Raw genomic sequence first — 27,300 nt, 5'->3', positions numbered from 1 at the left:
TGGGTTTGGGAATCTGTTTCTTTTTATGCAAAATACATCTCCTCCAGCCTTTCTTGTTTGTTTGTTTGTTTAACCTAAAGGACATACAAGTCCTCTTCCATGCTCTTGTGCTTCATTGATTATTTTATAGCAACACCCTGCTCCACAGTCTACCGATTGTTTCTTTAAAAAATTGTCTATAACTAATTTGAAATACATTTATCAAGTTATTTACCCACTTAAGTAAATTTTATAATGTGACTTCTCTGTTTGTTCACTACCACTGAAAATCAAATTCAAAATGGCAGGAGGTGGTCTATTAACGTTCTTATTTTGACTTTTCGAGCACTCTATTTTGTAACACTAAATTAGTACGTCACCAATCTCTTGGTACCATATTCTGTCCCCTCTGGACCTTGAGATCTGCTACACTCCAGCATTTAACTATTCCTCCACCATCAAAGGTTTGATTAGATTTGATTATGTTTTTATATCTTTCTCTATCAACCAATCACTGATCAGCTTTTATTTACTTTATTCCTGTCCTCTGAAATTTAATGTTGCAGAGGGCTATGCATCATTCTCCTCATTTCAAATCATCCTGAAGGCCTAGTTATACTGCTTGGTGTTTGTTACTTAAAGACTGTCCTGCATCTTGTACACATCCTCTCATATTAAGAGAGCATATTTTCTCAGCTCTTTGTACTTATCTGTAGTCCGGTTCTTTCAGCTCTTTCTACTTTTTCTCAAAATGTATGCCTCTAAGTTTTATTAGTTTGATGGTAAACTGCTGCTTTGTTTTATTATTGATCGTAAATTGCTGCTTGTTTTTATTATTTGATTGTAAACCACTCTGCTGTGCCAAATGAAAGGCGATATAGAACGTGATTATACTAAACTAAACTCTCTGGAAGCTATCCTTTTCTTCATAAAACAATTTTTAAAAACTCCACTAGCAAAGACTATAAAAAGTTACTTCAACGGGCTTTCAATCCTTCATAACCAGAGGGAAAAGGCTTCTAATTTATTCAGCTTGAGAAATTGGTCACAATAATCCATCCGTTAAAAGTGGCGTTCATTATGGGAAGACAGTAACAAGAAAATAACTCAGACCAATCCAGTTAAATGAAAGCCATATGCTTAATGAAAAACTGAAGCAATTATATAAACAGGAAAGTTCCATAGTAGGGAAAGTTATAAAAGTGCCCAAAGCTTCTCTTTGGAAATGTTTTATTGTGTTAAAATGTAGTGCATAGACACCTGAAAGGCTTAACAGAAGCCAGAGGTAGATTTTATTTATTTGTTACATTTGTATCCCACATTTTCCCACCTATTTACAGGCTCAATGTGGCTTACATAGTACCGTACGGGCGATCGCCAATACCGGTATGAGCAAATACAGAGCAGGGGCGTATCTGCATGGGACCACGGGGGGCCTGGGCCCCCCCTAGATTTGGCCCTGGACCCCCCTACCGCCAACACCTTCGACCGCCCTCCCTGCCGCCGCCAGCCGAACAAGTCCTGTTTTCCGGCGCGGATCTGCAAGGGCAGGCTTCGCTTCTGTGAGTCTGATGTCCTGCATGACGTCAGACTCACAGAAACAGAAGCCCGCCCTTGCAGATCAGCAACACGGCCACGCACTTGTTTCTGTGACGAAGTGACGTCCACACGGTCCTTCCCGCTGAAGTCTGGCCTGATTTAGTCCGGTCCAGGTCAACGGCCATCTGACTCCACAATTCTTCCCACTACTCACCACCTCGTTGTGCCTCACTGCTGCCCTGGATGGCTGCTCACCGTGACCCACCTCACAACTTCAGGTTCGCGAACTTTGCGCCAACCAGTTACCACTCACCAGAGGAGGAGGACTGGAGCACTGAAGAGCCCACCACCGACCAGAGCCACCATCCACTGCCTAGCCTGCCTATCACTGCAGCAGCAGCACCAGTAGTACTCCAGGCTCCACACTGCCCTGTCTGCTGTCCACTCCAGAGTCCAGACTGAGAATCCAGACTCTCCAGGTAAAAAAAAAACAAAAAAACCCAAAACAAAACAAAATACTTTGGGCACACTGGTGAAGTGATGCTGGGTTGGGCTGGTGTTGTGTGGGTTGTGGAACTATGGGAACTGCAGAGTGAACTCGATGCTGGGTGATGTGGGGTTAGTGTCCCCCCATTTTAACTCTGGCCCCCCTCAAAATGTCAGGTCTAGATACGCCCCTGATACAGAGTGATGTTGCAGTAGAGTACAGTTCATGTGTTACAGACACATTAGTGAATCGTAAGGGGAAGAGTTAAGTTATGTCTAGTACGAGCTTTGGTTTCATTGTGTTGCAGGGTTAAGGCATTTAAGTTGGGTCATTAGGGTATGCCTTTTTGAACAGGTTGGTTTTTAGTAGTTTCTGGAATTTTTGGTGGTTGTTTGTTGTTTTCACGGTGCTTGGTAATGCGTTCCATAGTTGTGTGCTTATATAGGAAAAGCTGAATGAATAGGTTGATTTGTATTTGAGTCCTTTGCAGCTTGGGTGATGGAGATTTAGGTATGTTCGTGTTGCTCTTGATGTGTTTCTGGTTGGAAGGTCTATGAAGTCTGTCATGTATCCCGGGGTATCACCGTAGATGATTTTATGAACCACTAGTAAAAAAGGCTAGTTTCTGGAACGAATGAAACGGGTGCTAGCAAGGTTTTCCTGGGAGTGTGTATATTTGAGAGAGAGAGCCAGAGTGAATGTGCGGGTGTGTGACAGTGTGTGTGTGAGAATGAGAGTGTGTGGCAGGGCCCCCTCCCCTGTTCCTAATGCCCCTCACCCCGTTCCCTCCCCTCCTTTTCCTCCTCCTTCCCACACTTTGGGTTCCTTAAGGCTTTCAAAAGTCTATGTACCCCCGTGGCCCTAACGCCCAGTATCCGGATACCCCACTGGTTTAATCCTCACCCCTCCCCCAAGATGTAACACTTTCACGTCCTTCATTTTTTTTTTAAGTGTCCTATCTACCCTGTGTCCAAATGCCCGGCATTCTGATTGTGTTCCTCTCGTAAATTTTCATTTCTTTCATTCATTCAGAACTTGCCCCCCCCCCCCCCCCCCGCCCCCGCCCTCGTTTCCTTCAGTCTTTTAAAACTCTCCTATCTACCCTGTGTCCTAATGGCCAGCATTCAGATTGTTTTCCTTTCCCAAATGTTCATGTCTTTCAGTCGTTCAGAACTCCCCCCCTCCCCCCATTTAACACTTTCAGTTCCTTCAGTCTTTTAAAACTCTCCTATCAACCCTGTGTCCTAATGGCCAGCACTCAGATTGTTTTGCTTTGCCAAATTGTCTGTCACTGACGTCAGTGCGTGCCTGCCTAGCAGACCACTTCCGGCAGGCACGGTCCTAGGCACATCCTGTTGGAGGTGAGAATTATTATATAGGATGGTGCAGATTTTGAATGCAATGCGTTCTTTGATTGGTAGCCAGTGTAGTTTTTCTCGTAGTGGCAAATATGAATACAACTGTATTCAAACAGTTTGATGAACTGCTTATCTAGGGCAGATATGTGCTCTCTGATCCATTCCGTATAAATAATTAAACTGTGGTTAAAAAACATTTGTTACCTGTAATACTAATCAAAGAAAAAAAAAATCAATTCAGGGTCAGCGGCAGTTTCCAGCATCTACTCCAACTGTGATCTGGGAAAGAAAGCAAACTTGAAGACATTCCAGATCGATGACCTGCCGAAAATTACTGCCGAGAGCCAAGTGTCCCATATAGGGCAAGACAGATTACGATGTGCTGGAGAGGGCTTTGGTGGCAAGTCCAGTAGTTGGAATGTGAGGACAATGCCGGACAGTCTTCTACGATCTGTATCCCATATATGGCAAGACAGATCAGGATGGGCTGGAGTTTGGGAAGTGCACAGCAGACTTTTTTATGGACTGAGCCCTGAAAAATGGCAAGGACAGATCAGGATAGAGTACGCACATTTTAAACCACATTCATATTGTATGCTATGAGTGCGGGTCGTCTATATCTCAGTGGGGGAGGGGAAGACATCGTAAAAGTGGAACTTAGCGAATAAAATGTTGTAGTACTACTACTGGTTCAATAACAATTTGATAATGAATGTGACTGTCGGGCAGACCAGAAGGACCGTGCAGGTCTTCATCTGCCGTCATTTACTAAGTTACCTACGTCTTTCAACTGTGTGACGGGGAGGCAAACTATGATGGTTCAGAATGGCTGCTGACAAATTTGATCAGGTATAAGGGGATTGAAGGTCACACCCAAAACTCCAGCATGAATGGGGCAGTAAATCCTGTTGGATAGGGTTAGCTTGATTTTATTCCAATGTTGGAAAAAAACTGATCAGATAAAATTGAATAATAATGTAATTGCCTCTCCATTACACTAGCAACATATCATTGGGCTGTCACAATGGCCAATTTCTGTAAAATGCAGCATGAATCAGGTTAGAGTCCCAAACCCAGTACTAACTCTACCCATCTGGGAATCTAGACCCAGGAGGGGATGGGCAAGGATTTTGAATTTAGGACTTCCTCCCCCCTTTTGTTACATTCAGGTACAATAGGTATTTCCCTGCTCCAGAGGGCTAACAATGTAAGGGGCCCTTTTACAAAGGCGCGCTGAAAAATGGCTTGCGACAGTGTGGATGCATGTTCTGGGCGCGCACAGAATCATTTTTCAGCGCACCTGTAAAAAAAATGCCTTTTTTAATATTTTTACCGAAAACGGACATGCAGCAAAATGAAAATTGCTGCGCGTCCATTTTGGGTCTGAGACCTTACCGCTGGCCATTAACCTAGTGGTAAGGTCTCACACGGTAACAGTCTACACACGTAAAATGTCGATTTCCGGCGCATATAGCGGATGTGTGTCAAGAATGAAATTACCGCAAAGGCCATGCAGTAGCCGGGTGGTAACTCAAAATTGACGCGTGTGGGCACACGTAGGTGCCTATGCGGCTTAGTAAAAGGGCTCCTAAATCTATAACTGCTGCTATATTTGGACTATTGTAATTCCTTGTATGGAGTAATCTCTGCGACGCTGTTAAAGAGATTGCAATTATTTCAGAATACAGCAGCAAGGTTGATTTTTGGAGTGAAAAGGTTTGAGAGGGCTTCTCCACTTCTCAGAAAGCTTCACTCACTGGCTTCTGGTTAAGTCACAAATAGATATTAAGATTGCCTGTATGGTTTTCAAGTCCCTAACAGGACAAATTTCAATAGGAATCATAAATTATTGTGGGATATTGAAGTTTGGAAGGACACTAAGACTTTAACCTTTGCATTTCCTAGTTTTAAAGGAGTTAAATTAAAAATATATTTTGAATCCTCCTTTAAGTATTTGGGTGTTAAAATCTAGAATTGTTTCCCAATCCAAACTAGAAGTTCCTAATCCTATTTTTTATTTTGTAAAAATGTTTAAAAACGTCTCTATTTTCTGAAATTGATCAAGATTTGTTAGAGGTTTTTTTAAATTGTTGTTTTACAATTCCTCCCACTTGCGGGTGCTTCTTTTAATTGTGATCTACGCTGAATCCTATTAGGAAATATTGCAGATTATAAAACATCCATAGCATAAGTTAACTGAGACACAAGGTCACTCAGTGTCACAGTGGGATTTAAACTGTGGCTTTCCTGCCCCCACTCTAACCATTAGGTTACTCCTTTGCCATTGCTGAACAGCAACACCAAAGGGCTCATTTTCAAAGCACTGTGGGGCCCTTTTACTAAGCTATAGTAAAAAGTGGCCTGCAGTAGTTTGGACACATGAAATTGGCATGTGCTGGGCCACTTTTTACCATGGCTGGGAAAAAAAAGCTGTTTTTTACTGGGGCAGTAAATAGCCATGCGCTACTTTTAATTTTAGTGCACGGCTATTTACCGTCTGAGCCCTTACTGCCACATATTGACCTAGCAGTAAGCGCTCACGCGCTACTCGTACAGTAATCCTGCAGCGTGCGCCAATGTGGCCACGCTGCCGATTATCACTGGGAATAACCCCGTGGTAAACAGCATGTGCCAACTTTGAAATTACCACCGAGTGCCAGCACTTCCCCAACGGTAGTATTGATTTAGCATGCGCTACCCATGCGTTAGCTGTACCACATCTTAGTAAATGGGCCCCTGCGACTCTCAAAGTTCCATAGGTTACTATCAGACTCATTTTCGAAAGAGACAGACGTCCAAAAAGTGACATAAATTGGAATTTGGACGTCCATCTCACAGAGATGTCCAAATTGGTATAATCAAAACCCGATTTGGGACGTCTTTCTCTGAAGTCTGTCAGAAGGACGTCCAAATCTCAAGGGGGCGTATCACGGGCTTGGGCGTTCCTAAGACTCGGATGTCTTTGAGACATAATGGAAAAAAGCAAAGACGTCCAGCACTAAAACTTGGACGTTTTGAGCTAGACCTGTTTTTATTACGAATAAGGCACAAAAAGGTACCCCAAATGACCACTGGAGGGAATCAGGGATGACCTCCCCTGACTCCTCCAGTGGTCACTAACCCCCTCCCAACTCCAAAAATTGTGATGAAAAACATTATTTGCCAGCCTCTATGCCATACTCAGGTGCATTACAGCAGCATGCAGGTGCCTGGAGTAGTTTAGTAGTGGGTGCAGTGCACTTCAGACAGGTGGACCCAGGCCCATACCCCACTACCTGTTACACTTGTGGAGGAAACAGCGAGCCCTCCAAAACCCACCACAAACCCACTGTACCCACATATAGGTGCCCCCTTCACCCTTAAGGGCTATGGTAGTGGTGTACAGTTGGGGGAAGTGGGTTTTGGGGGCTCAGCACACAAGGTATGGGAGCAATGGTCAGATGTGTACCTGGGAGATTTTATGAAGTCCACTGCAGTGCCCCCTAGGGTGCCTGACTGCTATCCTGGCATGTCATGGGGACCAGTCTACTACAAATGCTGGCTCCTCCCACATCCAAATGGCTTGATTTTGGACGTTTTAGACTTGGACGTCTTTGTGTTCGAAAATGGCCGAAAATCAAAAACGTCCAAATCGCAAAACGTCCATGGTATTTTCGAACACAAAAGATGGACGTCCAATCTTTTTCAAAAATGACCTTCTCCCCGCTGCGGAATTTGGACGTCTTTGTAAAATGTCCAAATTTAACTTTGTAAGTCTAAGTGCTTTGAAAATACTCCTCCAAGTGGCCAGACCCTTTATTTGAAAGAATTTGAACTAGGATTACAAATCTACTTTTTTAATAAGACTTTTCGACTCTTGATTGCTTAGGTTTGTGCCACTATGACAGTGTACACAGCTAAAAGACTGTGGACATGCAATCTAAACTCCCTTCTTTTAAATTTACCTAATTTATTATATTTCTTTTTGTTCTCTTACTTTAAATTTTATATTGACTGTAAACCACCTAGATGATAATCTTCCAAATGATGGTATATCCAGTATTAATAAGCTTAAAACTTGACCTGGGCTCATCTTAGACCATGTTCCTGAGACAGCTGCAAACTATGGGTCCTCAGCTGAGGACAGTCACTGGAATGAATGGGCACAGAGATATAAGAAAGAAAACATATTCAGCGCTATTTAACTGGCCAGAACGGCTGCTCACCAGGTCAATAGAGCTTAACCAGCTATTCACTGACATTCAGTGGGGGGGGGGGGGGGGGGGGGGGGGGGGGAGAGATAACCGGCTACCGCTGAATATCCCCAGTTAGCAGCTAGCCGGTTATACTGCCTGATATAACCGGCTATCCGTCGGATTTTAAAGCCAGTTTAGTGGCAATATTTGGCTGCATGAAAACAAGGGATATCTTTAAATTGGCCAAAAATAAACTGGATATTCAAAGCCAGTCACCAGAAATGGCCCAGCATTGAATATCTGGTCTCAACTCCAACCGCAGGAGTTAGCCGGTCTAACTGCGGTGGTCTGAATATCAGCCCCAAAGAAAAATCGAACAGCTTTGAGTGAAGGATCATATTTCATTTATTTAAAACTTACTATACCGCCCAAACTGACTCGCAGACCAGGGTGGTTTACAGTCTAAAACAATAATAAAAATTAAAAATGTTGAAAGGAACTCCAATTTATCAATAGGAAAGAATCAAGCACACAACAAAAGACAGCAGAATAGACCAAGAGGGTAAGGAAGACAAAGAGATACAGGGAAAGGAGGTCAATCGTGAAAATGATGCCACACACCCTCACTCCTCCCACTAAATCAAATGCTTGTTCGAATAGCCAGGTTTTTAAAGCCCAGGATCACAAGGAACTGCGGTGGGTATCGAATCCAGGTCACCAGGATGAAAGCCCATTATACCGGATTTCAACAGGCATAAGTCTGGCACCCAGAGCTGGGCTCAGGAATCAATGCTAAGCACTGTTCTAAAAATGGCACCTACCCTTTATAAACAGCACTTAAAGCCCATTTGTTAGTTCAATTAATAGTGGTAGTCATGGCCGAGTGTTTAAGGTGATGGGCTAGAAATCCACTGGGGTCTCCCCGCGAAGGTTCAAATCCTGTTGACTACACGGCTGAATATTTGTCTTACTAGTAGAGGTTTTTTTTTTTTTTTTTTTCATGAATTGAGGTTGAAAGAGGGCCGACTCAGGAATAATGTAAGGAAATATTTTTTCACCGAGAGGGTGGTAGATACCTGGAATACCCTCCCGCAGGAGGAGGTAGAGATGCAAAAGGTAACAGAATTCAAAAATGCATGGGATAAACACAAAGGATTCCTATTTAGAAGGATCGGATCCAAAGAAGCTTAGCAGAGATTAGGTAGGAGAGCCAGTGCTGGGCAGACTTCTACAGTCTGTGCCCTGATCATGGCTGAATAGATTTGGATGGGCTGGAGTGGAGCTTTTCAGGGTCTTTGACACGCCTTCAGAAATTTTAGAACAAGGCCAGTGCCAGACAGCCTTCTACAGTCTATGCCCTGAAAATGGCAAGGACAAATCAAGATCAGGCATACATATGATGTATCACATCATACCTTATGTAAAGAGTATATCTTGTTGGGCACACTGGATGGACCATACAGGTTTTTATCTGTCGTCATCTACTAGGTTACTAATTTCTCCCCCCCACCACCACCGCATCATGACATTTACACACATTTGCTGTTATAAAATAGTGTTTAGGTGCTTTGCTGTTACTTTCGCTGTTAAGTGTACACTCGCACACGTGACAGTATTCTGTACGCATACAGCTACGTCATGCAAGGTTACACATTAGGAGTCACCGACCAAGAAAGGGATCTAGGCGTAGTCGTTGATGATACGTTGAAATGCTCTGCTCAGCTGCAACGGCTAAGAAAGCAAATAGAATGTTGGATATTATTAGGAAAGAATGGAAAACAAAAATGAGGACGTTATAATGCCTTTGTATCGCTCCATGGTGCGACCGCACCTCGAATATTGTGTCCAATTCTGGTCGCCGCATCTCAAAAAAGATATAGTGGAATTAGAAAAGGTGCAGAGAAGGGCGACGAAAATGATAAAGGGGATGGGACGACTTCCCTATGAGGAAAGGCTAAAGCGGCTAGGGCTCTTCAGTTTGGAGAAAAGGCGGCTGAGGGGAGATATGATAGAGGTCTATAAAATAATGAGTGAACGGGTAGACATGAAGCGTCTGTTTACGCTTTCCAAAAATACTAGGACTAGGGGGCATGTGATGAAGCTACAAAGTAGCAAATTTTAAATGAATCAAAGAAAATGTTTCTTCACTCAACATGTAATTAAACTCTGGAATTCATTGCCAGAGAATGTGGTAAAGGCGGTTAGCTTAGCAGAGTTTCAAAAAGGTTTGGACGGCTTCCTAAAGGAAACGTTCATAGAGCATTATGAAATTGGATGGGGAAAATCCACTATTTCTAGGGATAAGCAGTATAAAATGTTTTATACTTTTTTGGGATCTTGCCAGGTATTTGTGACCTGGATTGGCCACTGTTGGAAACAGGATGCTGGGCTTGATGGACCTTTGGTCTGTCCCAGTATGGTAATACTTATGTACTTGTGTAAGGGATGTGTAAATGCAGGTGTACAGTTACACATTTGCCCTTTAATGTAAAGTATACCTTGCTCAATCTCCGATATTTCTGCACCAACAAGGGCCTGTCACCCAAAAGACAGTAGAACATGCAGCACAGAATCCTTTTGTTTATTTCTGAAGCGATTTTGGGCAGATTGCCCAAGTAAAAGCCCTTTGGAGTAACAGATGTCCCAGCCACAGGGTGCAAACACACAGATTTCTCAAACTCTGAAGGAAATTGGCATTCAGCAGAGAAAGCAGAATCTTTTTAACACCTTTAAGTTGAAAAGAAGTCTGTAAAACTTTAAAATTCAACTTGAAACAGCTCCAGAATGCTCCTAAAAAGACTCAGTGGCGTGCGCTGCATAAGTATCGTGTGTGAAGCATGTGAGCCCTTATCACTAGGTCAATGGGTGGCGGTAAGGGCTCAGGCAGTAAATAGTCATGTGCTACTTTTAATTTTAGCACATGGCCATTTACTGCCCCATTAAAAAGAGCCTTTTTTTCCCAGCCACGGTAAAAAAAAATGGCCCAGTGCTCATTCTTTTTAATATCTTTGTGAGTGATATTGCGGAAGGACTTTCTGGTAAGGTTTGTCTCTTTGCGGCTGATACCAAATTGTGCAATAGAGTGGACACCCCGGAGGGTGTGGTTGGTATGAAGAAGGATCTAATGCAGCTTGAAAAATGGTCTGATAATTGGCAACTAAGATTTAATGCTAAGAAATGTAGGGTCAAGCACTTGGGGTACAAGAATCCAAGGGAGTGGTACAGTATAGGAGGTGAAGTGCTTCTGTGTTCGAAAGAGCAGGACTTGGGGGGGGGGGGGGGGGTTATTATGTCTGATGACCTTAAGGTGGCCAAACAGGTAGAAATGGCGACGGTCAAAGCCAGAAGGCTGCTTGGCTGCATAAGGAGAGGGATGATCAGCAGAAAAAAAGAGATGATAGAGCCCCTGTATAAGTCTCTGGTGAGGCCCCATTTAGAGTACTGCACGCAATTCTGGAGACCGCACCTATGGAAAGATATAAACAGGATGAAGTAGGTCCACAGGGTGGCTACAAAATTAGTAAGTGTTCTCTGTCGTAAAACATATAGGGACAGGCTTAGGAACCTCAACATGTATATGCTGGAAGAGAGGTGAGAGAGAGGGGATATGATAGAGACATTTAAATACCTCAGTGGCATCAATATACAGGACGTGAGTGGAGGAGTAGCCTAGTGGTTAGTGCAGCGGACTTTGATCCTGGGGAACTGGGTTTGATTCCCACTGCAGCTCCTTGTGATTGTGGGCAAGTCACTTAACCCTCCACTGCCCCAGGTACAAAATAAGTACCTGTATATATGTAAACCGCTTTGAATGTAGTAGCAAAATACCTCAAAAAGGCGGTATATCAAGTCCCATTTCCCCTTTTTCAAATGAAGGAAAACGCTGGAATGAGAGGGCATTAAATGAAGATAAGAGGAAATAGACTTAGGAGGAATCTAAGAAAATATTCTTTCACCGAAAGAGTGGTGGATGCATGGAATGGCCTCCCGGTTGAGGCTGTGGAGATAAGGACTGTCAGAATTTAAGAAAGCATAGGACAGACATGTGGGATCCCTTAGGAAAGGAAGAGTTAGTGGTTACTGAGGATGGGCAGACTGGAAGGGCCATTTGGCCCTTATCTGCTGTAACATTTCTCTGTTTCTATCTAAAAACACGCGCCCTCACTACTGCAGGCCATTTTTTTTTTACCACCGCTTAGTAAAAAGACCCATATATCTTTTAAGGGTTTTGTTTTCTTTGAAGGGTGGATTTAGCTGGCAGTTTCCCCCTGCTCTTTCATACCTACCACTCAGCTGGAACTAGGGCTGAGATCTGGTGTTATGAGCATTCATTTATAATTAACTGGGGAATTTTCCCCTACTTCAGATCTCTCCCGTAATCTGATCATTACAGCAACGGTCTTAGGCTGGAAGCCATGCAGTAAGCCTCCTTCTGGATCCCTGAAATTATGAGTCCTAAATCTGGATGCTAGCAGTTGGATTCTATATATCGCGCCTTAATTTCCGCGTAGAAATTGAAGTGTATTCTATAACAAGGTGTGTAACTTAATCGGTTAACTAGCTAATCAGTGCTGTCAACTGGATTATCGGAACTGGCATTAAGATTTACCTGCACAAATTGCTAAGCATATTCTGTAACATGGTGTGCGTAAATTCTAAGTCACATAGTTGAAAAGGGGGCATGCTTTTGGGCGGGGCGTGGGCATTTCTAAAATTTATGAGAGTCTTTTACAAAGTGGCGGTAAGCCCAACGCGGGCTTACCTCTCGCTTATCTGGCTACTGTTGGTCCAACATGGCTGTCGGCGGTATTTCTGGCTGGAGCGCACACCATTTCCAGTGCTCCATAAATGTCTTTTCTGTAGCGCGTGCACTGATAATGAAGATACTTACCTGTAGCAGGTATTCTCCGAGGACAGCAGGCTGGACATCATCACGCATGGGCCGTCATCCACGACGGCCCGCCCAGGAGCTCCGGAATTTTAAAGAAAAAATTTTAAAGCTTCTAGAAGCAGCGCGACAGGCGCAGGGACAATGCACCGCGCATGCGCGAGTGACTTCCCGCCTGCGAGCTTCCCTGTTTCCTTTTTTCCGCTTCGCAAAGAGGGGTTGTTTTTCTGCCGCTCCTCGCGTTTTTGTGGCCCAGGAGACATTTTTTCATCGCGTTTACGCGCTCCGGTTGTGGCTTTTTGCTACCTTTTTTCTCCTCATTCAAACTTAAAAAAAAAAAAAAAGAGAACCTTATTTTTCTTAGTTTTTTTTCCCCGTTTTTAAGTTTCCTTTCTTCTCCGGTCACGGCTGTCTTTAGGCCACCCGGTCGCGTGGCTTTTTTCCTTTTTCGTGCCTTTTCGTTGGCACCATCGAGTCGTTTGATTTTTCGACCGCTATTTTTCCTCCCATGCAATCAAGGACTCCCAGTGGCTTCAAACGCTGTTCCAGCTGCAACCGGACCATCTCGTCGACCGATCCTCACACGCCTGATGTCTCCAGTGCCTCGGGCCCAACCATTTGCCAGCTTTGTGTAAGCTTTGCAAATTAATGAAAAAGAGGACCAAGGTAGCTCGAGAGGCTCAGCGTGAGAAGCTTTTTCCAGATTGGTCCGGTCCAAGTTTTTCTGTAGTGCGTGCACTGATATGGATTTACAGCCTGTCTCACTGACACAGACTACTCATTAATTACCGTGGATTCTTTTGGATTCGTATTAGGTAAATGAGACCTTTATTAGAGGTGCTAAAATCTACAATGACTAAGATATATACAATGGTTAACTATATACACACAATGATTAGCTATATAAACAATCAATTACATCACTGGTCTCTACATCTAAGCAATGCTAAGAGTTCTTAGACCAGGAAAAGAAGCAATAATACACTATACATATACATACATCATCACTGGTCCTTACATCATCCAGGCTCTTATCATCAGCTGGGGGTGCCCGTTACAGCAAAAGCCAGGAGCTTTTTAGCAGGAACAAGTCCTCTGCGCAGTATGTACATTACTCACAGATGAGCTCCCAATTTCACTGAAAGAAACTCTCCTTTTTATAAGGCTTAAAACTCATGTTCAGAGCTAAGGAAAATTACAAGAATGTACATGAGGATGCAGTCATATGCTTCCGGCCCAAGTAAACAAACCACTGGCCAGGTGGCTCATGTCCTGAACTCCGAGCATATCCTGTTTCCCTCCTGCACAAACTGAATGGTCAGAGATGTGCCTTATCATCCACATTCCAACTTGTTTTTGTATTTACAAGGAAAGTTACTTTGGGTCAAAGACAAGATTTCAGAGTTCATTATCGATCAAAGCAGGGTTGAAAAGCAATCCTTTAAATCTTCCATTACAGCGCGGCACTAACCCAGCAGTAATCAGGCATCACCAAGTGCTGCCTGGTTACCACTGGGTTACCGTGAGAGCCCTTATCGCCACCTCAATGGGTGGCGGTAAGTGCTCCCCTCAGCATGGCCATGCAATAAGGGTTATCTTATCGCGTGGCCATTTTTGGGGGGTAGCATTTTACCCACTGTGGTAAAAAGGGCCCTGGTGCACAGGAAAATCAGCCCCCGCCACTACTGTAGGGCCCTTTTTCCCGCAGCTTAGTAAAAGGAACCTTATGCACATTGTTATAGAATACACCAGATCTGCACCTAATTTAAGCATTGGGATTTTTGCCAAGTGAAACATGGAGTAAATGGCCACGACTGAACTTTGTAGTGTGGAGAGGAGCTCGGAATAGTCTATATACCGCATGAAAATTTAAGCCTATTCTATAAAATTTAGGCATACTTCAGACAATACACCTAGGCATATTTTTTTTCTGCGTGGAATTTTCAGGCACCATATATAGAATCTAGCCCTAGTTGTCACCCATAAGCAACAGCCACAACTCCCATCCCACCTCCTGATGAATACTCATGAGAGAGATTTGCACGCAGTGGAGGCAGTGCATGTAAATCTCTCTTGTGGATATTCTGAAATCTTGACTGACCGGGGTGCCTCCAGGATGAGGTTTAGGAATCACTAGAATAGCAAGTAGCACCGGAATCCGTGCCCAACACTTGGGTGCTAGGATTTATATCAACAAAACCTGATGTAAATCCTCTTGTGTAAATGAAGACACAGATCTACCTTCCCCCTCCCCCAAATTCTATAATACTGCATGCATCTTTAGCGAATGGCCCTAACCCTTCCATGACCACACCCCCTTTTCAGTTATGTGCTAAAAGATTTGCATGTGCATCTTTATAGAATAGCACATAGCAAGATGGGTATGCAAATCCAAATTGCTGCCAATTAACACCAACTGATTGTTAGCAGACAATTATTGGTGCTAATTGGCTCATTAATTAAATTGCACATGCAAATTGGGGGCACACCCATTGCAACATGTGCAGGAGCATAATCGAAAGGGATGCCCATGTAGTCCTCGCAAAACATCCCGATGGAGGGGCGGGGAAACCCGTATTATCGAAAAAGGAACGTCCATCTTTTGTTTCAATAATACGGTCGGGGACGCCCAAATCTTGAAATTTAGGTCATCCTTAGAGATGGTCATCCCTCGACTTGGTCGTTTCTGATTTTTGGCGATAATGGAAACCAAGGATGCCCATCTCAGAAACGACCAAATGCAAGCCCTTTGGTCGTGGGAGGAGCCAGAATTCCTAGTGCACTGGTCCCCCTCACATGGCAGGACACTAACTGGGCATCCTAGGGGGCACTGCAGTGAACTTCAGAAATTGCTCCCAGGTACACAGCTCCCTTACTTTGTGTGCTGAGCCTCACAAAACCCACTACCCACAACTGTACACCACTACCATAGCCCTTACGGTTGAAGGGGGCACCTAAATGTGGGCACAGTGGGTTTGTGGTAGGTTTTGGAGGACTCACATTTACCACCACAAGTGTAACAGGTAGGGGGAGGGATGGGCCTGGGTCCGCCTGCCTGAAGTGCACTGCACCCACTAAAACTGCTCCAGGGACCTGCATACTGTGATGGACCAGAGTATGACATTTGAGGCTGGCACAAAATATTTTGAAAGATTTTTTTTGAGGGTGGGAGGGGGTTGGTGACCACTGGGGGAGTAAGGAGAGGTCATCCCCGATTCTCTCCGGTGGTCATCTGGTCAGTTCGGGCACCTTTTTATGCCATGATCGTAAGAAAAACAGGACCAGGTAAAGTCGTCCAAGTGCTTGTCAGGGATGCCCTTTTGTTTTTCGATTATGGGTCGAGGACGTCCATGTGTTAGGCACGCCCAAGTCCCGCCTTCGCCATGCCTCCGACACGCCCCCGTGAACTTTGGCCGTCCCTGCGATGGAAAGCAGTTGGGGACGTCCAAAATCGGCTTTCAATTATACCGATTTGGACGACCCTGTGAGAAGGACGCCCATCTTCCCATTTGTGTCGAAAGATGGGCGTCCTTCTCTTTCGAAAATAAGTCTGATAGTATCCGGGGACTTATGGGCTAGCTGATAAATGTCCATCCTCCTTGCAGGTATAAAAAAATAAAAAGTGTGGTAATAGTTCTTTAGTTTGTATGGCTCTTAGGATCTATTATGTTTTGGCCACTGCTGCTGTTTGCTGTCCCTTGGAAGATGTTGCTGGAGGCGGCCGCCTAGTACATAAGTAATGCCACACTGGGAAAAGACCAAGGGTCCATCGAGCCTAGCATCTTGCCTTGTCTTGCCTAATGATTAATCCAGCCCTACTAAAATCGCTAAATGACATATTGCACAACTTAGACAGGTTACTCCGTTTACATGTGCAAATGGCGCACAGGTCTTCTATGACTTCCAATATCTGGCTGAGTCACGTCAGCCACAATGCAGCACATTTTCAAAGAAAGCCAGTCACAGGGTCAGCAAAGGGAACTTGTTTAAAGTGGAAAAGAGATCTACGGGTAACCTGTCTTGTGACCTAGGGCAAGTCAGTTAACCCTCCATTCCCTCAAGTATCAACTTAACTTTTTTCCCTTTCTTTAGATAGAATGCTGTCTATTGCACATGAACCTAATCCTCCTTGATCTCAGATGTGGAAAAGCAAGTAACGTAATCCTATACATGAAAAGTGAATTTAAAAAAAAGGTTTTTTTTTTTCTTTTGTTTAAAAAAAGATCTCTATAAAGGAGTCGGAAAATGGTGCTTGATGCTCAGCAAATGGAATTTGTTTGCAACACTTCAGCATTCGCACTACCTTCTCTTGCCACTGTTTAAAAGATCTGTGAGCAGCAGCAGCAGCACCAGCAACACAAGTCTCAAGATGAAATAATTAGAATTACAAAACCTGAACTGCTGCTCTCTTCCTCCCATGCCTTAAATATCTCAAATACTATTAGCTCTCTGTATGCCTGTCAGTCGTACTAGCTGGGGGACTTTGTCACAATTTCAACAATGACAGTGGTGTAACAGCAGCCCCTGTGACAAGAAATGCGAAAGATTAAAACTGAATACACATGCACCAGGGGTATCAGTTTGTAAAACTGTTTTCATCAAATGCTAATTAATTTAAAGCAATTTTAAGCTGAAAAATGACTCAGCACAGCATGAATCTGCTTGACAGTGTCACAGAATTACTTTAAGACGTTCCCAGAGGTCAAAGCATTAGAGCTTGTCTATAGCAGAAGTGGAAAGGCTGATGAAAAGTAAAGGGAACTTCCATTTAGGCACTCCATAAACCCAGTAATGACACCTGGGTGCCTAAATCCTCTTGCAGAATATTAGCATAAGGCACTATCCCAGTGCGACCCTAACATTTATATGATCTTTCTTACAGTAGCCATAGATCTGGTTTAACAGTGGGTAAGTAAATGCAGGAGGTATGTGCCACTATTCTGTAAGTTACAGATGCGTAAATACGGCAGGAATGTGCAAAACTTACACGATTCTGTAAGTTACACGTCTAAATGGGAGGCGGAACAGTAAATATAGCAGGAATGTGCATCACAAACTACTCTGTAAGTTACACATGTAAATGGGAGCACCCACCACCACCACACACACTTACACACTACGCCACTTACACACAATTCTTATAGAATAGTGCTTATATGCCCTGCTGTTACGTTCATCGGTTAAGTGTGCACTTACACATAAGAACATAATAGCCATACTGGGTCAGACCAATGGTTCATCTAGCCCAGTATCCTGCTGCCAACAGTACCTGGCAAAAACCCAAATAGTTGTAAGATTCCATGCTACCAAACCCAGGGTAAGCAGTGGCTTCCCCATGTCCATCTCAATAACAGATTATGGACTTTTCCTCCAGGAACATGTCCAAACCTTTCATAAACATAGATACAATGACCACTATTACCACATCCTCTGGCGACAAGTTTCAGAGCTTAGCTGTTCTTTGAGTGAAAAAAATATTTCCTCCTATTTGTTTTAAAAGTATTTCCATGTAATTTCATTGAGTGTCCTTTAGTCTTTTGTATTTTTTGAAAGAGTGAAAAATCGATTCACTTCTACTCATTCTACACCACTCAGGATTTTATAGTCCTCAATCATATATCCCCTCAGCCATCTCTTTCCAAGTTGAAGAGCCCTAACCTCTTTAGCCTTTCCTCAAATGGGAGCAGTTCCATCCCCTCTATTATTTTGTTCGCTTTTCCGCTGTATCTTTTTTGACATATGGCAACCAGAACTAAATGCAAGGTGAGGTCACACCATGGAGCGATACAGAGGCCTTACAATATTCTTGGTCTTATTTTCCATCCCTTTCCTAATAATTCCTAGCATCCTCTTTGGTTTGTTTGGCTACCGCTGCACACTGGGTATGTGACAGTATTCTATAAGAACACACACTCAAGGGGTGCATAAATGCTGGCCCCCCATTTACAGAACTGTGCTTTAAATTACAAACCCTACCACTATAATCTATTCTAATGGTTAAGGTACAGGGATTCATTTGCAAAGCATCAACAACACATCTAGTAAGTGGTGCTGAAGCCTTTCATGCCCAAAATAGCACTGTAAAGTAAATAACAGCACAGCTCAGAATGCAAATAAACTTCAGAGTAGGGGCAAATCATATTTCCCAGTAAATTCTATCAGCAGATATATAAAACACTAAGCAGCTAAGAGTGTTTTCTGCTCCAAATAACTGGCTCTATTTTTTTTTTTTTTTTTTGGGGGGGGGGGGGGGGGGAAGAGTAACCTAGGAGTTTTCTCCTGCTCAGCTGGATTTTTCAGCTCAATCAAAACCAGGACAGGGATGTGCCATCAACTAATTCATGGTTCATTCTATTATTTTATATCACTTCCTAGCACACTTGAGCCCAGTCATTGCAATGACAGGCTTCAGCTGGGGACCACACAAAAAGCCCTTTCAGAACACTGCAACTGTGGACCCTAGACCTGGCCCACCAGGTGTCACCGTTGCACAGTGATTGTGGCTCCCTGCTCCCAAGGGCTGTGATTACTTCCTCCTTTGCACCTCAAATCCTAGCCAGCCCAGGGGGCCTAGGCTGGAAATAGAACTCAGGTCCTCAAATCACCAGACTGGCTCTTTTGTTCCAAACATACCACCATTAAAAAGTCGGGGGCAAACGCGGCAACACTGGTTTTAATCAGCTCCTCAGCTTTGAAAATGTATATTTTGTTTCCAAACCTGGGTGTTGTATTACAAAAAACCATCCATAGTGGAAGCAGTTCAGCAACTGCTCTGGATCTGCAAGCCAGGGGGGTAAATGTGTTACACAGTAGAACAGGGATGGCCCAAGTGCTGAACGCCGTCGAATTTGATGCACCCCGCGAAACCATAGGAAGTATATACAGAAAATGTCATAAACCAGAGTTCTGTTTATTTTAAACTAGTAAAAAAGGCCCGTTTCTGACACAAATGAAACGGGCGCTAGCAAGGTTTTCCTCTGAGTGTGTATGTTTGGGAGAGTGTGAGAGTGAGTGTTTGAGAGTCAAAGTGAAAGTGTGAGTCCAATCCATGCTCCTCTGTCACCTGGCCCCTCCATTCATCCCTATCCAGCAATTCCGCTGTCTCCCTGAGGCCTGCCCTGCAATCCATATGCATCCATGGCCATCTGTCCCCTCCATTCATCCCTATCCAGCAATTCCCCTCTCCCTGAGTCCTGCCCTTCCAATCCATGCCCATCCATGCTCCTTTGTCACCTGGCCCCTCCATTTTTCCCTATCCAGCATTTCCCCTCTCTGCCTGAGGCCTGCCCTGCAATCCATATCCATCCATGGCCATCTGTCCCCTCCATTCATCCCTATCCAGCAATTCCCCTCTCCCTGAGTCCTGCTCTTCCAATCCATGCCCATCCATGCTCCTTTGTCACCTGGCCCCTCCATTTTTCCCTCTCCAGCATTTCCCCTCTCTGCCTGAGGCCTGCCCTGCAATCCATATCCATCCATGGCCATCTGTCCCCTCCATTCATCCCTATCCAGCAATTCCCCTCTCCCTGAGTCCTGCCCTTCCAATCCATGCTCCTCTTTCACCTGGCCCCTCCATTCATCCGTATCCAGCAATTCCCCTCTCTGCCTGAGGCCTGCCCTGCAATCCATATGCATCCATGCCCATCTGTGCCCTCCATTCATCCCTATCCAGCAATTCCCCTCTCCCTGAGTCCTGCCCTTCCAATCCATGCCCATCCATGCTCATCTGTCACCTGGCCCCTCCATTTTTCCCTATCCAGCATTTCCCCTCTCTGGCTGAGGCCTGCCCTGCAATCCATATCCATCCATGCCCATCTGTCCCCTCCATTCATCCCTATTCAGCAATTCCCGTCTCCCTGAGTCCTGCCCTTCCAATCCATGCTCATCTGTCACCTGGCCCCTCCATTTTTCCCTATCCAGCAATTGCCCTGTCTCCCTGAGGCCTGCCCTGCAATCCATATCCATCCATGCCCATCTGTCCCCTCTATTCATCCCTATCCAGCAATTTCCCTCTCTCCCTGAGTCCTGCCCTCCCAATCCATGGCCATCCATGCTCCTCTGTCCCCTGCCCCCTCCATTCATCCCTTTCCAGCAAGTCCCCTGTCTCCCTTCCATGACCCCCCCTTGCATCCATGCTCCTCTCTCTCCCATGTCCCAGCCTGGGCCGCCCTCTTCTTCCCCTCCCCCCTCCCCCTCGCATCCATGCTGTCGTTTCTCCCCTTGCCCTCCCGGTCCCATTGTTTTTCTTTTGTGGCCACCCTCTTCGCTCCCCCCAACATGTTTTTTTTTTTTTCTTGTTTTTAAATTTACCTCCGTGGCGGTTCCGGCAGCGAAGCGTCAGGGAAGGAGGCGGTGCTCCCGACGTCTAGGTTTCCCTTCGCTGTGTTCCGTCTTCTTTTGACGTCATCCTTGACGTCAGAAGAAGGCGGAACACAGCGAAGGGAAGGCTAGACGTTGAGAGCGCCGCCTCCTTCCCTGACGCTTCGCTGCCGAGCGTTGCGATTGGTTGAGTGTCATTGCTCCGCCCTCGACGTCATCACGTTTGACGTGTGGGCGGGGCAGACACAATGCGATCTCACCCCCTTCACTTTTGGCTAACAGAGGCTTCATTCGAACGTTGGAGGTGCGTTTTATATAGAGAGATACTATTTTTCACAAATACTTTCAAAAAGTCAGTCTAGTACTTTGTCACCATCATTTTTAGTTATATTTTTACTTATTTATTTATCATAAGAGGTCTGTGGAGCTCTGTGAATTTCCGGTTCCGACATTACATATTGTTCCAGCTTGCCAGGGATAGTACTGACATTCATGTGGCCCTCTCTACATAAAGATTGCCCACCTCTTCAGTAAAGCCGCATTTCACTAGTTGGGCACATCAACAATGTAAAGTGCACATCATTCTCGACAGGAGGCTTTTAAACACTCAAACAAGGAGCACCCATTTAAAAAATCCTCAATATCCTCCCTTTTTGCAAAGCCGTGCTAGCGGGCTGTGTCGGCATTACCGTGTGGCTTTGTAAACCGGGGGGGGGGGGGGGGGGGGGGGGGGAGGATATTTTTTTTCCCAGTAAACCTTAATTTATAATCAGCCAACAAAAAGCCTTCGCATCTAACAAACACGGAGACAAAGGAGAAAGTCAAAGACCTTGCTTTTTCTATAGAAATGTTAAAGCAATATTTATACAAGATACAGTGTCTCTACCGTTCAGCATCCTGGCCTTGTGCCAGCACCAGAGAGCTGCCAAGACTCAAAGCAATGTGTGGACTACAGGCACTTTAAAAATAAAAGTGCAGCTAAACTTAAGCAATCTTTAAAACTATACCACCCCAACAAGGGCTGAAGTGCCACTCAGCAGTTCTCCCCTGGGAACACACCAGCAAACATCAGCCAAGAAAAACACCGCCAAAACCCCTGCTGAAATGGGATCAAGAGCTTAAAGTTAAAATGCTGTTAGAGCAGTGGCAGAGTTACAGAATTAGGCCTCAATTCCCACTTCAAACCATAGTTTGACTAGGGTCAGTGCAACAGCATCATGAACCCCAGGCCACACCCTCCAGAACCTGAAACCTCCATTCTCCAGAGATCTGATAATTAAATTAAACAATTGTTGTTATCCCAACATCACTCCTCCTAGAACAATCTGTAAAACTAGGGCTATGGAGTTGGTATACCAAACCTTCAACATCAACTCCTCTATTTTTCTACTGCCCAACTTTGATTCCGACTCCTACCTATATTAGGCTTTATATTTTTTATTCTAGATCTTAAGTACTGGTAAATATAACTTTATATCCATGACAAAGATTTATTTTATTTATTCATACTTATTATTAGGATTTATTTACCACCTTTATGAAGGAATTCACTCAAGGCGGTGTACAATAAGAATAGATCAAACATGAGCAATAGGCAATTACAGCAGTAAAAAATATTCAAAAAACAATACAGAGTATGATGTGGAGGGACATTTTCGAAAGGGACGTCCATGTTTCGATTTGGACGTCCTTGCAAAAACGTCCTGATCCAGGGACGGGGAAACCCGTATTTTCGAAAGATGGACGTCCATCTTTCGTTTAGAAAATACTGTCAGGGACATCCAAATTTGGTCGTCCTTAGAGATGGACATCCCTAGACATGGACGTTTCTGATTTTCAGCGATTTTCGAAACCAAAGACGTCAGAAACGACCAAATGCAAGCCATTTGGTCATGGAAGGAGCCAGAATTTGTAGTGCACTGGTTCCCCTGACATGCCAGGACACCAACCAGGCACCCTAGGGGGCACTGCAGTGGACTTCATAAATTGCTCCCAGGTACATAGCTCCCTTACCCTTGTGTGCTGAGGCCCCCTTGGAGCGCAAGGCCCTATGCGGTCACAATGCTCGCCTTGGCCTAAGACAGTCCCTGGCCGCCTCCCCCCACAGCGAACAGATAAGCTACATTCGGACTATAAGACGCACCCACATTTTCCTCCCAAATTTGGGGGGGGGGGGGGGGGGAAAGTGCGTCTTATAGTCCGAAAAATACGGTAGGTCATTGTTTATCTTTAACAGTCCAGTCTATACCCACCTCAAAGATGTGCCTTGTGCAACCATAGGTACTTCCAGATATGATCCTGTATCAGAACAATGAAGACATCTTCCTTTCTTTTATTAATCAGTTAGTTACTGAGATCTATGATGGAATGCAGATACGGCAGGGGCGTAGCCACGGGTGGGCCTGGATGGGCCCAGGCCCACCCACTTTTGCTACAGGCCCGCCCCTCCCGCGACAGCTCCCTGCACTGACCTGAAGCGCGTTCTCCCTCCAATCCAGCACCGGGGATCATAGCCAGCCTTCTACCACGTCCAGCAGGAAGTTGCAGAGTAGGCGGGACGCGCCTGAGAAGAAGCTCCGACGACGCGCGCTGGACATGGTAGAAGGCTGGCTATGATCGCCGGTGCTGGATTGGAGGGAGAACGCGCTTCAGGTCAGTGCAGAGGGCTGTCGCGGGTGGAAACAAAATGTGGTGGCGGCAGCAGGCGGGCGGGGGGTGGACGGTGGAGAGGAAAGAGGTCTGTACCCACTCAGTCCACCTCCAGGCCCACCCAAAAATTAATCGCTGGCTACGCTACTGAGATACGGATCAACCAACAATGATTATTGTGGCTATCTGGGTTGTAAGGTGTCCAGGAAAATGGAACCTAAGTTTCAGCCACTGTGTGGTGGCTTTCTTCAGGGTGTGACTCAATCATCAGTTCCACTTACCTGGACACAACACAAACCAGATGGCTGCAATGATCGTGACACCAGCAGTGGAAGCCTAAGAGAACACACAACCAAGAATGTCCTGAGAACAAGAGGCCCCAGGAAAAGCTGGAAGTGAAGACAAGATGCAACAGAGAAGCTGAAATAACACAAGAGGCAAACATTCTTTTGTTGGTGGAGTGGTTACAAATGAAAGGATCATAGTATGAAGCAGAGGTGGAAGGGTAATGTAAGGAAGTCTCACTGCAAAAAGAGTTCTGGGTGTATGAAAGAACATCTCAGTAGAGGATATAGTGGTGAAACAGTATATTTATTTTAAAAATTTGTGGACCGCACTATCCAACAATTGTAGACAGTTAATAAAACAAACATAATAAAATATATAAATGCAACATAAAAACAGATGAACTATAAAAATATGTCTAAATTACATTAAACTTGTAGCAGCAAAGTACGATCAGTGAAAGCTCAGTGGAATAAAATCCAATACATCAGAGAAGATTAAACTGCAGCAAAGGTCTGGGTATAAAAACTGAACCATCACAGGGCAGAAACAAGCAACAACCTTGAACAAAGCTGAAGAACAAGCAGGTAAGGAAAGTGGATGAAGTAGATAAGAGGCCCTTATCTGCAACAGGACCACAGAGTACATTAAACCAGCCTGTTGTGTAATACGAGAGCTCAGCAGAAGGCTGACAAAGTTCCTGGGAAGTCACCAGCCAACCCAGTCATAAAGCATGCGCACAGTTGGTCATCATCTAAAACAAGTGATCTAAGAATATAAAAAAGACTGAAGTATCAAAAAAATATATTCTAAATACATTTCAAGTACCATCAACCATGGAGAGTTCTTGAAGCAAAAGAATCGAGAAAAGAAAGTGAAGGAATTCCATGAATGTCTTTCCTACAATGCATCTAGGAACGGGTTTGTTCTCCGATACGACTGCGACCCCCCCCCCCCCCCCAAAAAAAAGGTCTTCATTTTAAAAGTTCAACCCTGCTACACATTATCTTTGTGCCCATTTATGCAAGTAGAACCTTAATTCATGCTAAAAATCTGTAATTAGCTCCTAACTGACCTTTGGCAAATTAGTTATTCCAAGTTAATTAGACAATATGATGTGAAACACCATTCAACCTTCACTGAGAAGTCCATCAGTACTGAAAGAAAACTGAACCTGTTCACATCTCAAATATCAACCCAGCGCATCTCCAAATTCTGAGCCCTCTCTGCTCTTCAAGCTGAGTGTAAGGCTGTGACAGGTCTAACATTAGCAGAGCTACATGACTGCCCCTCAGTTAGCATGCACTCTTTAGTTGTTTGGATGCATCATATACCATGTTTTCATGCGTATAAGCCACGGCTTATACTCATTTTTATATTCTGACTAGAGTGATGGGGGTTAATAAAAAAGAGTGTGACTCATATAAGTTCCTGTTTACATAAATATGAAGTGGACTATGCAATATGAAGTTTATCATTCATAGCTAAATTGCGCTATTAAACTGAATGTGGGGGAAGGAACATGCCTGGCACATGCGCACAAAGATTTTGTGGTAAGCGTGGCTCATGCACAAACCCAGACAAAAATGGAAGTGTCAGCACACATTGACACCTGTTCTTGTGCACCTAAATATGCGTGATTTCATGTTGTTTTGTTAGGTCACCCGCACACTTTTTTTAACATTTAAAACGTACGTTTGGCCATCTGTACTGTGCAAGTTAACAACCGCGCTCAAGCATTCACCCCCAGATTCTATATAGTGCGCTTAGATTTAGGCGCCGAAACTGCAACAGATTCTATAACACCGTGCGTAACTTAATTGACTTAACAAAGCTAATGAGTGCTGATTAGAAAATGACACGGGGACGTTTGTCTCCGTCCTTGCCCCGTCCCCAGTGGGTTCTGTCTCCGTCCCCACCCCATTCCCGCAGGTTCTGTCTCCATCCCTGCCCCGACCCCGCAGGTTCTGTCCCCGTGGGCTCTGTCCTCATCTGCAGAAGCCTCGAACACATGATTTTATATTTAAATCTTTTTATCATACATATAAATGGCAAGTGACCGACTCACCTGCAAATGCGCAGTAGAGACTTCCCTCTCTGTCCCGCCCCCACGTCAAGACGTGATGACGGAACAGAGAGGGAAACTCTGCGCTGAGGAGGAGTGCAGTCACTGCCACACGGACGTCGACGCTGCCGCTAATGCTACTGCTCCCCCCCCCCCCCCGGAGGCTGCCGCTCCCCCCCTGCAGGTCGCCGCAGCCAACCCCCTCCACCAGGCCAGGCCCTCTCTTCTACATTTAACTTACAGCGCCGAAACCGCAGGCAGATCAGCTCCCGTCGGCCTTCCTTCCCAGCCTGTGTCCCCCGCCCTCGCTGACGTTACGTCACACGAGGGCGGGACACAGGCAGAGAAGGAAGGCCGACGGAGCTGATCTGCCTGCGGTTTCGGTGCTGTAAGTTAAATGTAGAACAGAGGGCCCGGGGGGGGGGGGGGGGGGAGCGGTAGCGGCGACCTCGGGGGGGAGGGGCGATAGCAGCGACCTCGGGGGGAGGGGAAGGCAGGAGAAATGCTCAGAAGGAGAAGGGGGGCCTTGGAGCTGCGAGGGAGGGGAGGGACGGAGGGGGGCCTTGGAGCTGGCTTGGACGGGGGGGGGGGGGGCTTGGAGCTGGGAGGGGAGGGAATGGGGCCTTGGAGCTAGGAGGGAGGGAGAGAGGGGGCCTTGAAGCTGGCAGGGAAGGAGGGAGGATGCTGGACATGGGAGGTCAGAAGTAGGGGGGCCTTGGAGCTGGGAGGGATGTACAGAGGGGGGCCTTGCAGCTGGCTGGGAGGAACGGAGGGGGGGCCCTTGGAGCTGGGAGGGAATCGGGCCTTGGAGCTGGGAGGGAGAACCCGGATGGAGGGGGCCGGTGGCGACCTCGGGGGGGGGGGGGGGAGCGGTAGCGGCGACAGCAGCAACCTCTGGGGGGGGCGGGGAAGGCAGGAGAAATGCTCAGAAGGAGGAGGGGGGCCTTGGAGCTGCGAGGGAGGGGAGGGACGGAGGGGGGCCTTGGAGCTGGGAGGGGAGGCCATGGAGCTGGGAGGGGAGGGAATGGGGCCTTGGAGCTAGGAGGGAGGGAGAGACAGGGGGCCTTGAAGCTGGCAGGGAAGGAGGGAGGATGCTGGACATGGGAGGTCAGAAGTAGGGGGGCCTTGGAGCTGGGAGGGATGTACAGAGGGGGGCCTTGCAGCTGGCTGGGAGGAACGGAGGGGGGGCCCTTGGAGCCGGGAGGGAATCGGGCCTTGGAGCTGGGAGGGAGAACCCGGGTGGAGGGGGCCGGTGGCGACCTCGGGGGGGGGGGGGGAGCGGTAGCGGCGACAGCAGCAACCTCAGGGGGGGAGGGCAAGGCAGGAGAAATGCTCAGAAGGAGGAGGGGGGCCTTAGAGCTGCGAGGGAGGGGAGGGACGGAGGGGGGCCTTGGAGCTGGGAGGGGAGGCCATGGAGCTGGGAGGGGAGGGAATGGGGCCTTGGAGCTAGGAGGGAGGGAGAGACAGGGGGCCTTGAAGCTGGCAGGGAAGGAGGGAGGATGCTGGACATGGGAGGTCAGAAGTAGGGGGGCCTTGGAGCTGGGAGGGATGTACAG

General features: G+C 45.9%; 1 protein-coding gene and 1 non-coding gene across 2 annotated transcripts in view; one reads left to right on the top strand and one right to left on the bottom strand.

Moving 5' to 3' along the window:
* Positions 1-27,300, bottom strand: part of LDLRAD3 (low density lipoprotein receptor class A domain containing 3) — a gene marked incomplete in the record, with an annotated part of 312,626 nt that overhangs the window by 277,215 nt on the left and 8,111 nt on the right.
* TRNAS-AGA lies at positions 8,408-8,489 on the top strand. The gene has a single exon. It is a non-coding gene; the product is annotated as a tRNA-Ser (tRNA).

The sequence above is a fragment of the Microcaecilia unicolor genome, chromosome 4, assembly GCF_901765095.1.
Source record: "Microcaecilia unicolor chromosome 4, aMicUni1.1, whole genome shotgun sequence".
Taxonomy (NCBI): Eukaryota; Metazoa; Chordata; class Amphibia; order Gymnophiona; family Siphonopidae; genus Microcaecilia; species Microcaecilia unicolor.
Note: the sequence above shows the minus strand (reverse complement) of the source record. Positions and strands in the feature narration are given on the sequence as shown.